This window comes from Phascolarctos cinereus, unplaced genomic scaffold (genome assembly GCF_003287225.1).
Source record: "Phascolarctos cinereus isolate Bilbo 61053 unplaced genomic scaffold, phaCin_HiC Scaffold_9;HRSCAF=440, whole genome shotgun sequence".
Taxonomy (NCBI): domain Eukaryota; kingdom Metazoa; phylum Chordata; class Mammalia; order Diprotodontia; family Phascolarctidae; genus Phascolarctos; species Phascolarctos cinereus.
Window position 1 is genome coordinate 193,213,884 of NW_027556402.1, and position 12,032 is coordinate 193,225,915.

General features: G+C 36.7%; 1 protein-coding gene across 3 annotated transcripts in view; it reads right to left on the reverse strand.

Moving 5' to 3' along the window:
• Positions 1–12,032, reverse strand: part of ABLIM2 (actin binding LIM protein family member 2) — a 229,014-nt gene that overhangs the window by 92,979 nt on the left and 124,003 nt on the right. The window lies entirely within an intron of this gene.

Here is a 12,032-nt window from a genome sequence, read left to right on the forward strand (position 1 = left end):
GTGTTAGTAAAAGGAGGAGTTATATTACTATGTATATGAATACCATGTTTGTTTTAAAAGTAGATGATGAAACCATCCCTACCCCTAGCAGATCCTTTCTTGAGTCATCGCTCACAATGGGGCTGAAACAGTCACACCAACTCACCCTATAATGGTGAATTTTCAACAATGAATCTAGCTTAGTACTAACCAATGTTGTTTATTTTATTTTATTTTTTAGGCAATTGGGGTTAAGTGACTTGCCCAGGGTCACACAGCTAGTAAGTGTCAAGTGTTTGGTCTGAGGCCAGGTTTGAACTCAGGTCTTCCTGACTTCAGGGCTGGTGCTCTATCCACTGAGCCACCTAGCTGCCCCTGCCAGTGTTGTTTAAAATAATTAATAATAAGCTTTATTGCTATCCATTAGAATCATAAGAATCACCTCACATATATAAGTATATACAGGTGCATTAATATGCACATTAGTATTAGTATATACACATATGCTTTTTTTTTTGCCAGACATACACTTTCATCAGGGTGGGGATCTCTTATATGTAAAGTACTTTTCAAACATCAGAAGCCTATATAATGCCAGCTATAAAAAGTATTATACTTGAAGCTGCCTTGTAATAGATTCTCTTTTCAGTTTCATTAAGTATGCTACTTTGGGAGGGTGTGGTTAGGGAGAAGGAAAAAGACAGGAAGAAGAGGAAAGAGAATAAAATTGGTTGGGTGAGTTTAAGTAGGAATAGGTTGGCAAGAGAGATACTTTATAACAAGTTTTGGGGGGCAATTAGCAACTTTTATGAAAGAGAATATTAACAGACTTATCCAGGGGCACTTAGAGATTAAGTGAACTGGAACCTAGGTTTTCTGAACTTGAAGGCCAGTTCTCTATCTACTACACCATGCTGCCTGCCCTCCCCATCTTTGTATGTACTATAACACCTATGTGCATATCCCTATATATTACACACTAATACTTAATATTTAAAAGATTGGTAATTTCATCACTATACTTCTTCACTCTCATGTAGATCCCTGTACCTCAAAATTTTATTAAATATTTCCATGAGTTGTCATATAATATAATGAATAATGATATAGGAATATGTGTATATGCTAAATCATGGTATGAACATGATCTTGAATTTGACAAGGTCATTCTAGGAGAGCACAAACTCCAGCCTAAGTTAGAAAGTCTTCAAAAGTAAGGGTCTTACTATGAACCTGACATCTACTCTCTGAAGTCTAGTAAAGGCATGGGTAGGGAGGTTCATCATCAGAAAGTTTGCTGGCACTGATACAATCTTATTCATAACAGAACTTCAAGAAACTACCTACTAAGATATGGAGTATTTATGATTAGTGTTGGTGGAGAGAATGATATATTGAGAAAATCATTAGTGTCTGTCATCTGAGGTTCCACCTTAAGGTTGGAGCTACCACCACCAAGTTGGCTACAAAGTGATCAATGGTTTTTGGTTACAGCAACTCTCAAAGATCGTCTACTACACTGCAGAGAGGTTGCAATCTGTACAGTGGAAGAAGCTATGACATTAATGAAATCATGAATCCTTGAAGTATATGTGTATATGCATGTGTGTGCAGAGATCTGTCTCTACAGGTATACATACATACACACACACACACACACAGAACACCTCAGGCTTTCAAAGATCTGTGCTTCAAGCAGTATAGCTACGCTTCTGCCAAAACAAACTATAACTCCTTCACCCCTCAGTAGAATGTTTTAATAGTTATTGTGACCAAAAAAGACTTATCTGATGGCCAGTCTTCTTGTGAAGAGCTTCTGCACTTAATCAGGCTGCTCGCTATATGACAGATATCTAATCCATCATTATGTCCATACCTAAAGCTTTTCCAGCTTGGTAGTAGTTTCTAGAACCTGTACTCTGCTGGCATTAGATTCCCAACGTTCGCTTCTCATGAGACTATGTAGAGCAACTGAGGTGAAATCTCTTCCTTTACTCCCACCCTTTCCACTATGTAAACCCAAGAATTTCAGAGGACCCATGGGAGACCTGAAGATATCAGGCCCCATAAACTGGATAAGTACTGGAAAACACAGCCAGGAAGGATACTTGGTAGCTGTGGTTATGTTCCCAGGAGGCCAGCTGCAAACACAGGATTCATGGTACAACTGGCTTCCATGATCACAACTCAGATAAGTCAATTCTTCTTTGCCAGCCTCTGTCATTGGTTCTGAATGTCATCAGATGGCAAAAGTCCTCATTATTTTTAAAAATTCTTTCAAAGAGCATCTGCTGATGGCAGATTTCCACTCTCACACTTCCCTTCCCCTCAAATGCAGCCCATCTGTAAAGGTCACATAGTGTCTTATGGAGAATAAATGGCCAGTTTCCTGCCAGTTGGCATGATTGGAGACTTTATACATCCAGACACCTTTCTTTGATTGCATTATAGAATTTGGTTGAGAGCAGAGAAAGTGGCATTCCTGATTAGAAAAACTCACTGGCTGCTCATGATGACTCAATATTTTCCACTAAAGGAAGCAGTAGGTTTGGGATAAAGCCTTCTGGTATGCTACATGTCCCCCTAAAAGGGATGGGCTCCAAATAGATATACACCAATGGATAATTTTTAAGTGTCTCTTGTGTAAAAAGAACAGCCCTACACAGATGACAACAATAGCAACAACTACTACTACTACTACTTATCATTTGTATAGTATATAAACATCTAGAAAATAATTTAAATCTATTCTCTCATTTGATACTTATAACCCTGGAAAATAGCTGCTTTTTATTCTCTCTCTCTGTCACTCTCTCTTCTTTCTCTCTCTGTCTCTCTGAGTTCTCTCTCTCTCTCTCTCTCTCCTCTCTCTCTCTCTCTCTCTCTCTCTAACAGATGAGGAAACTGAGCCTGAGAAAAATTAAGTTACCCTGCCTTGCTTTGGCCCTTGATGCCCTCTCCTTTGATTTGTAAGTCTTTAGCCCAGATAATTCCTGGCACAGAGTAAAAGGCTCAACAAATATTCTCCCTGGTTGATCAGTGGAACAGATGAGGTACATAATATGTACAAACAAATAAACATAATGACTTAGTGTTTTATAATCCCAAAGATCCTAGCTATTGGTGAAAGAACTCACTATTGACAAGAATTGTCGGAACAACTAGAAAGGGGTCTGGCAGAAACAAGGCATAGACTAACATCTCAAACTGTCTTCCATGATAAGCTCAAAATGGTTGCATGTTTCAGAAATAAAGGGTGATATCACAAGCAAATTCATGGAGCAAGAAATAAATTACTTCTCAGATCTATGGATAGGGGAAGAGTTCATAACCAAATAAGACATAGAGAGTCTCACAGGAGTTAAATGGATCATTTTGATGATACACAATTTAAGTTTTTTTCACAAACAAAACCAAGACAGTTAAAATTAGAAGAAAAGCAGGAAAGTGGGGGAAATATTTTCAGCAAGTTTCTGATAAAAGTCTAATTTCTAAAACATGTAGGAAACAGACTCAAATATACAAAAACAAAAGCCACTCCCTAACTGATAAATGGTCAAAGGATATGAATAGGCAGTTTTCAGAGGGAGAAATTAAAGCTATTAATAGTTATATTAAAAAGTGCTCTAAATCACCAATAATTAGAAGATGTCAGAGAAAAGCAGGGACTAGCTCGAGGTATCCCAAATTCCCCTCCAAATAACTTTAAATAATGTCTCAAAGCAAATTCTGGAGTGGCAGAACCCACAAAAGGATGAGGTAAAACAGTTTTTTAGCTCAAAACAACTTAGAAGGTCATCAGTAAAGGTCTGTCACACTGGGTGAAAATGGAGTGCACTTCAGTACAGACTGCACCAGTGCAGGCCTCTCACCAGCAAACCAGCAGTAGAACTTGGGGATGACGGAATCAATGATGGCAGCAGTGACTTCCAGAGCTGTCTGCTCACAGATGCTAAGAGGGTCAGACACTGATCAGAAGATTACAGGGTCCCCTTTGATGGCATTGGGTATTCAGACTTTGTTGCATTTCCCATATTTGGATCTGGGCTGCAGGGTAGCAGTCCAGGGCAAGGAGGAGCACTAGCATGCCAGACCTTGTGTCCACAGAGGAGTGGGAACTTTGGTCACAGTTCTAGGGCAGAAAAATAATGCTTGTGTTTGCTTGCAGACCAGAGCACAAGCCAAGAGAGTAGTAAACACACCTCTCTTTAGATCAATGCAACTTGGAAGAACTAAAAGCTTACAATCCCCCTCCCCCTAAACAGCTCTGAAAATAGCTGCACAAAAAACCTGAAGCTTGGAATAGTGACCCCCCCCCAACCCAAACACAGGCCAACTTTGATACAAAGCTAAAAGTCAAGAAATGGGCTGGAAAATGAGCAAACAACAAAAATGATTCTGACCACAGAAAGTTGCTATGGTGACAAGGAAGATGAAAACACCAATTCTGAAGCAGACAACAAAGCCCAAACTGCCATATCCAAATCCTCAAAGAAAAATGTTAATTGGTCTCAGGCCCAAAAAGAATTCCTGGAGGCACTCAAAAAGGATTTTAAAAATCAAATAAGAAAAGTAGAAGAAAAATTGGGAAAAGAAATGACAGTGATAAAAGAAAATCATGAAAAAAAGCGTCAACAGCTTGGCAAAGGAGGCACACAAAACATATTGAAGAAAACAACACCTTAAAAAACAGAATTGACCAAATGGAAAAAGATGTATAAAAATTCACCAAAGAGAATTCATTAAAAAGTAGACTTGGCCAAATGGAAAAAGGAGGTACAAATGCTCACTGAACAGAATAATTCTCTAAAAATCAGAACTAGACAAGTGGAAGCTAATGTCTCCATTAGACATCAAGAAGCAATAAAACAAAATAAAAAGAATGAAAAAATAGAAGAAAATGTGAAATATCTCATTGGAAAAACAGCTGACCTTGGGAAACAGATCAAGGAGAGATAATTTAAGAATTGTGGGACAACCTGAAAGCCATGATTTAAAAAAAAGAGAGAACCTAGACATCATCTTTCAAGAAATTATCAAGGAAAACTGCTGCCCTGATATTCTAGCATCACTAATCACCTCCTGAAAGAGATCCTAAAATGAAAACTCTCAGGAATATTATAGGCAAATTCTAGCACTCCCAAGTCAAGGAGAATATCTTGTAAGCAGTCAGAAAGAAACAATTCAAACATCATAGAGCCACAGTCAGGATAACACAAGATTTAGCAGCTTCTACGTTAAAGGATTGGAGGGCTTAGAACATGATATTCTGGAGGGCAATGGAGCTAGGATTACAACTAAGAATCGCCTATCCAACAGAACTGAGCATAATCCTTCAAGGGAAAAAAATTGATATTCAATGAAACAGAGGACTTTCAAGCATTCCTGATGAAAACACCAGAGCTGAATAAAAAAAAAATGACTTTCAAACACAAGAATCAAGAGAAGCATAAAAAAGTAAACAGTGAAGAGAAACCATAAGGGATTCAATAAAGTTAAACTGTTTACATTCACACATGGGAAGATGATACTTGTGACTCCTAAGGGCAGTTAGAAGAAGTATACATAGACAGAGGGCATGGATGTGAGTTGGATATGATGGGATGATCTCTAAAAAAGTAGAATTAAGGTGAGAGAAAGAGGAATGCACTAGGAGAGGGGGAAGGCGGAGGTAGAATGGAGCAAATTATCTCACATAAAAGAGGCACAATAGAGTTTTTACAGTGGAGGGGAGTATAAGGAAGGCGGGCAAGAGCCCTTGAACCTAACTTCCATCAGAAATGGCTCAAAAAGGGAATAACTTACATACTCAGTTGCATATAGATATCTATCTTATCCTAAAGTAAAGAAGGATGGGGGGGGATGATTAAAGGGAGGGAAGATTGGAGGAGGCAGTAATCAGAAGTGAGAGTAGGATAAACAGGGGAAAATAGGATGGAGAGAAATGTAGTTAGTAATCATAACTTTGAAAAATATTTACAGCAAGTATCTCTGATAAAGGCTTCATTGCTCAAATATGTAGAGAACTGAGTCAAATTTATAAAAATAAGAGCCATTCCCATATTGATAAATAGTCAAAGGATATGAAGGGAAGTTTTCAGACAAAGTTATCAAAGCTATCTATAGTCAAATGAAAAATTGCTCCAAAACACTATTGATTAGAGAAATGCAAATTAAAACAGCTCTGAGGTACCACCCTCACCTATCAGTTGGCTAATATACAGAAAAGGAAAATGACAAATGTTGACAAAAATTGAAAAACTAATGCATTGTTGGTGGAATTGTGAACTGATTCAATCACTCCGTAGAGCAATTTGTAATTATGCCCAAATGCCTCTAAAAATGTGCATATCCTTTGACCCAGCAATATCACTACTAAGTCTATATCCCAAAGAGACAAAAAAAAAATGAAAAGGAAAGGGACCTATATGTACAAAAATATTTATAGCAGGTCCTCTAGTGGTGACAAAGAATTGGACATTGAGGGGATGCCCATCATTTGAGGAATGATTGACCAAGTTATGGTATATGATTGTGATGGAATACTATTGTGCTATTATAAGAAATGATGAGCAGGATGCTCTCAGAAAATCCTGGAAAGATTTACATGAACTAATGCAAAGTGAAGTGAGTAGAACTAGGAGAACAGTCTATACAGTAACAGCAATATTATATAATGATTAGCTATGAATGACTTAGCTATTCTCAGTAATACAACGATCCAAGACAATTCCAAAGGACTTAGGATGAAAAACAATATTCATCTCCAGAGAAAGAACTGATGGAATCTGAATGCAGTTTGAAGCATACTTAAAAAAATTTTTTTCCTTGGTTTTTTTTTTTTGGTCTATGTTTTTTTTTTCACAAAATGACTAATACAGAAATGTGTTTTATATTACTATACAATGTGACTTTGCAATATGACTAAGACAGAAGTATGTTTTGCATGACTACACATATACACTATATAAATTGCTTGCTTTCTCAATGAAGTGGGAGGGAAGGAGTGAATTTTGAATTCAAAATAAGAAAAATGAATGTTAAATTGTTTTGTATATAATTGGGGGAAAATAAAATTTATGTTAAAAATAAATCACCAATAGTTAGAAAAATGCAAATTAAAACAGCTCTGAGGTACTAGCTCACACCCTAGGCAAGTCACTTAAATCTCTCTCACCCTCAACTTTCTTATCTGCAAAATGAGAAGCTTGGACTCAATCATATTTAAGATTCCTTCTTGCCCTAAATCTATGATGCCATGGTCCATTTGTCCTAACCATGTCTGGAAAAGAATCCCCCTACAACATTCTCAACAAGTGGTTATGAGCCTCAAAAGAGGGAATCCACCCCTCTTACCTCAAGGGGTTGTTCATAGCACTTCTGGGTAGCTCTGATACTGAGATGTATATAATCCCAACATTGTACCTCACTGACTCAGCCACTCCATTGTGAGCTCAGTCATAGGTAGCCATGATATGAATAGTTCTAGCATACAAAGCAATCAGGCTTTCAGGAAGCAGCTTGAATTTAGACAAAGGGCTAACTTTCTGATCTTTCATTTCTTAATCTTCATTTTATTTCCTAAGCTTGAACATTGTCCAAGAGCCATTCATCTCAACCTCTGTAATTACTCCTATCAAAGACCTGGCCTAGGCCTAGAATGATGTCTTTCTCTTCCAGTCATAAATCTTGTTCTTCTACTGCCCCTAGAAGGGACTATCTTTCGCCTTCTCCTATCCCCCTTCACCCTACTGCCTTCATAGATTTTTTTAATTACTACTGTATACCAATTTTGATTTTGAAAGCACATGGTACATTCTAGCACTTAATCATAGTATAACCTTTTCAATAACAGCAATGAACAAAGGAATTGATCAACTTCAGTATCCTCATTGTCAAACATGGAGAAGATGGGTATCTATAAACACACATGGATAAAAGAAATTCTTTCAGAGTAATTCATGTGGAAAGGTCTGTAAGTCATAGACCTACATTTTCAGCTGTGCCAATGACCATAGCTGAAAGGCAACATCAAGGGGACTGGACCTATCATTTGTATAGTATCTTCTCTGCTGACAAAACTCCTTCTACCAATGTAGTTCGGCACCTTTGCTACAACTTGTATTCTTAGAGAGCTGCCTAGAGCAATGGGAGGTTAAGTGATTTGGCCAGCATCATATAGCCGGAATGTGACAGGGATGGGACATAATATCAGATGTTTCCCAGCTTGAAGGCCAGCTTCCAATCCACTATGTCATACTGCAACATTATAGGCCTGAAAGGTCGGTGCTAGAAACAATCTTAAAGATCAACTTGTCTAAACTTTTCCTTTAATAACAAAGGAAACCAAGACCCATAGAATTTAAGGGATTTTTCCAAGGTCAAACAGTAAGGAAGAGGCACAGGCAGTCCACAAACCCAAGTCTTCTGATCTGGTTCTGTTATAATTTTGTACCATTCATTTCCAGTTATTTTGTTGTTCTTTCAACTTATAGAGTTGTAATATTTATGTGTATTGTTTTCCTGGATTTGATGTAGTTTTATTACCATGAATAAGTTTTGGTTCATTAAACAAAACCTTTTTGTATCTAATGATGTATTTTTAAAGTTTTTAAAAACTCTTGTTATATTAAAAGGTTTTCTAATATTCCTTTGCATGACTGGTTTAAATCTTACTTAGTTGTGATAGTTATATTAAATGAATTGTTATAGTGTTTACTTAAATTTGTATTTAGAATTTTTTCATCTATATCATTAGGAAAATTAGTCTATAATTATCTTTTTTAGTGTTGTATTTCTCAGCTTTTGTAATCTTGATTTATTTCTTCCTCTGAGCTTGGGTTGTTAGAATGATCAAGTTTCTGCTGTGTCTGTTTTAGTAATTCACTTTTTTGCAAATAATCCTCCATTTCATTTGAGTTCTATAATTTGTTATCATATTGCCGTGTGTTAATATTCTCTTAGGATTCTTAATGGAGGGCCCTTTGACTTTTAGTAGGATATGATTGTTGTATTCACTTTGAGAAAATGGAATTAATTTAAAGGGGAAAATATTTAATATTAGAGCTATCCAAAAGTTAAAGTGGCACTGTGGCTAAATAATGAATTCCCTCTGACAAAACATGTATTAGCAGAAGCTAGAAGATCATCAGTTGGAGATGGTGAACTGAAGTAAGGATTCTTGCTTCAAATATTGAAGAATCCCTCTGAATTCCTTTCAGTCTCTGAGATTTCAGGATTCTAAGATATCTGGTCTCCTGGAATGACCCCTGAGGAGGATAACCACATTGGTGAGAAGATTGACAACCATTCCCTATCACAAATGGTTGTAGGAACTGAGAATATTGTACCTGGAGAAGAAAGGACATGGAATGTTATCATTATCCAACCACATCAATAGTCTTTGTATGTAAGACCAAAGGCAACTTCAGCATGTCCTGGCACACACAACTGCCCCAAGATACCCTATTTGTCATCACATGTTTCGTCAGACATGGTGAATGTGTTGGGTTGGGTTTGCTTAACTATTTCTTTTTTTTTTTAATCCTTTGTTATAAGAGATGTTTTATGAGGGAGAAGAGAGGAGAGAGATGTATTTGAAATGAAAATGTTTAGCAAAACAAAGAATAGCTATAAAAGTAAGATTAAAATCAAAATAGAAATAAAATAAGATCTCTCCTCTAAACACAGGAGTCAGCTCCCCCATAAGTCTTCCCTTGAATCCCTCCAACTAAAAATGTTCTTTCTTCCTCCAATTTCTCATAGTCTTTTGTCTGTACTTCTTGACATGTATTACATTTGGCCTTGTATTAGAGTTTTGCTCTCCCATAATAGTTTCTAAGTTCTTGAAAGACAATGTCTGGGCCTGATTTCATTTTAATATCAACAACACTAAACACAAGACCTTGTACAAAGTAAGTGCTTAATAAATGCCTGTCAATAAATGCTAATAAGCTTAGCCTTGGTCTCATCTGGCTTCTTTTTCTTTATTCCTTTTTAAGTCAGATGTTGTTATGTTTGAACAAACGTGATTTAAACGTGTAGAAGATCAGAAACTGAGTAAACAGGCAGCTATGTTAGATCAGGCTTACTACATTATTAGGCTTCCACAGCCAAGTTATTTTTAAGAAGTACAGGTGTCAAGAAAAGTACCCCAAACTCCCCACAATGAATAAAATGCACATGAGCTCATAATAGGGTATGGATTAGCTACTAGTTCTGCTTATTAAATTCATTAGTACCATAAGTTCCTGGATAAAATATGCTTCAGGAGCAAGTATATTCCATGTCAAAATATCAAAATAGTCCATACTTAGGATTTCCTCAACAGGATATCTTAGTATAAGATCTTTAATGGCCCCTAATTTCTATATCTAAAGTACCCTGCCTAGCTTTCAAGGATTTTTTAAAAAATTTTTTAGGCAATTGCGGTTAAGTGACTTGCCCAGGGTCACACAGCTAAGTGTCAAGTGTTTGGTCTAAGGCTGGATTTGAACTCAGGTCCTCCTGACTTCAGGGTCAGTGCTCTATCCACTGTGCCACCTAGCTGCCCCCTCAAGGCTTTTTTCTAAGATGGTGTTACCCTACCCTGTTCATAGTCTGGACCAGACCACTTTCTTATCACTGCCATATAGATAGATAGATACACACACACATATATATACACATACACATATATATATATACACACACACACATATATATACATACATATAACACACTCACACACATATACATACACACAATATACACATGTACATATGCACACATACATATGTGTATATACATACACATATGTATGAAAATTAAATATATACATATATATGGAAATAATATATACATAATTTCCCCCTAGTTAGAAATGATGTTCCTATCACCTTCACTTTGAGGATGATCTATTCTATATTATAGTTAATTCATATTTATTGTATGCTATTGCTTACTTCTGTATGTTTGGACCATGTGCTCCCTACTAGATGGTGAAAGCACCATTTGGGAAGGTATCACACCTAAGGATCTGGATTTGAATTCTGGCTGTGTCACCTGGGTGACCTTAAGAAAAATCACTTTGGGCCTCAGTTTACTCATTTGTAAAAGAAGGAATTATGCTAGTTGAACTCTAGGGTTTCTTAGATCTTTCAATCTAAATCTTTGGGTCCAATAATTAATCTATGTATCCCCAATTCCAAGCACATACTACGAATAGATATTTAATTCATGGTCCTTGAATGAATCCTTTACTGTAGGAAAGTCCCCTCACTATCCTATTAAAATATACTACTCACTATGAACTCCTTGTCTTTGCCAAAGTAAATATTCCCTGGCACAAATCTGTGACTGGTTTAATTAAAAAAAAATCAATCCCAAGTATTTTCTCTCCTTCTCACCTTTCCCCTTAACCCCACAATTGAAAAAAGGAAAAATAAATTCCTTATATCAAATATTCATTCTCTCTCTCTCTCTCTCTCTCTCTCTCTCTCTCTCTCTCTCTCACACACACACACACACACACAACACACACACACACACACAATTCCTTCATTTCCCAAGTCCAAAAATATATGTTTAATTCTGTATCTTGAATTTGTCAATTCTCTGTCAGGGATAGATAGAATGTTTTATCATCAATCCTCTGGGATTATACCCCGTCACTGCATCGATCAGAGTTCTTAAGTCTTTCATAGTTGTTTATCTTTTCAAAGTTATTCGTCTTTACAAGTTGTTACATAAACTATTGTCCTGGTTCTAATCACTTTGCTCTGCTTCAGCTCTTACAACTTTCCCCAAGTTTTTCTGAACCTGAGTCTTTCATCATTGCTTAAAGCACAATAATACACTGGGACAACATATGCCATAATTTTTTCAGTCATTCACCAATTGAAGGGCACCCCACCCTAAATTTTGAATTCTTTTATATTACAAAAAGATCTGATAGAAATATTTTTGTATATATAGGTCCTTTTTTCTTTCCCTGATCTCTGTGGGATATGGACCTAGTAGTGGTATCTCTGGATAAAAGGGTATGTACAGTTTAGTGGGTTTTGGGGCAAAAT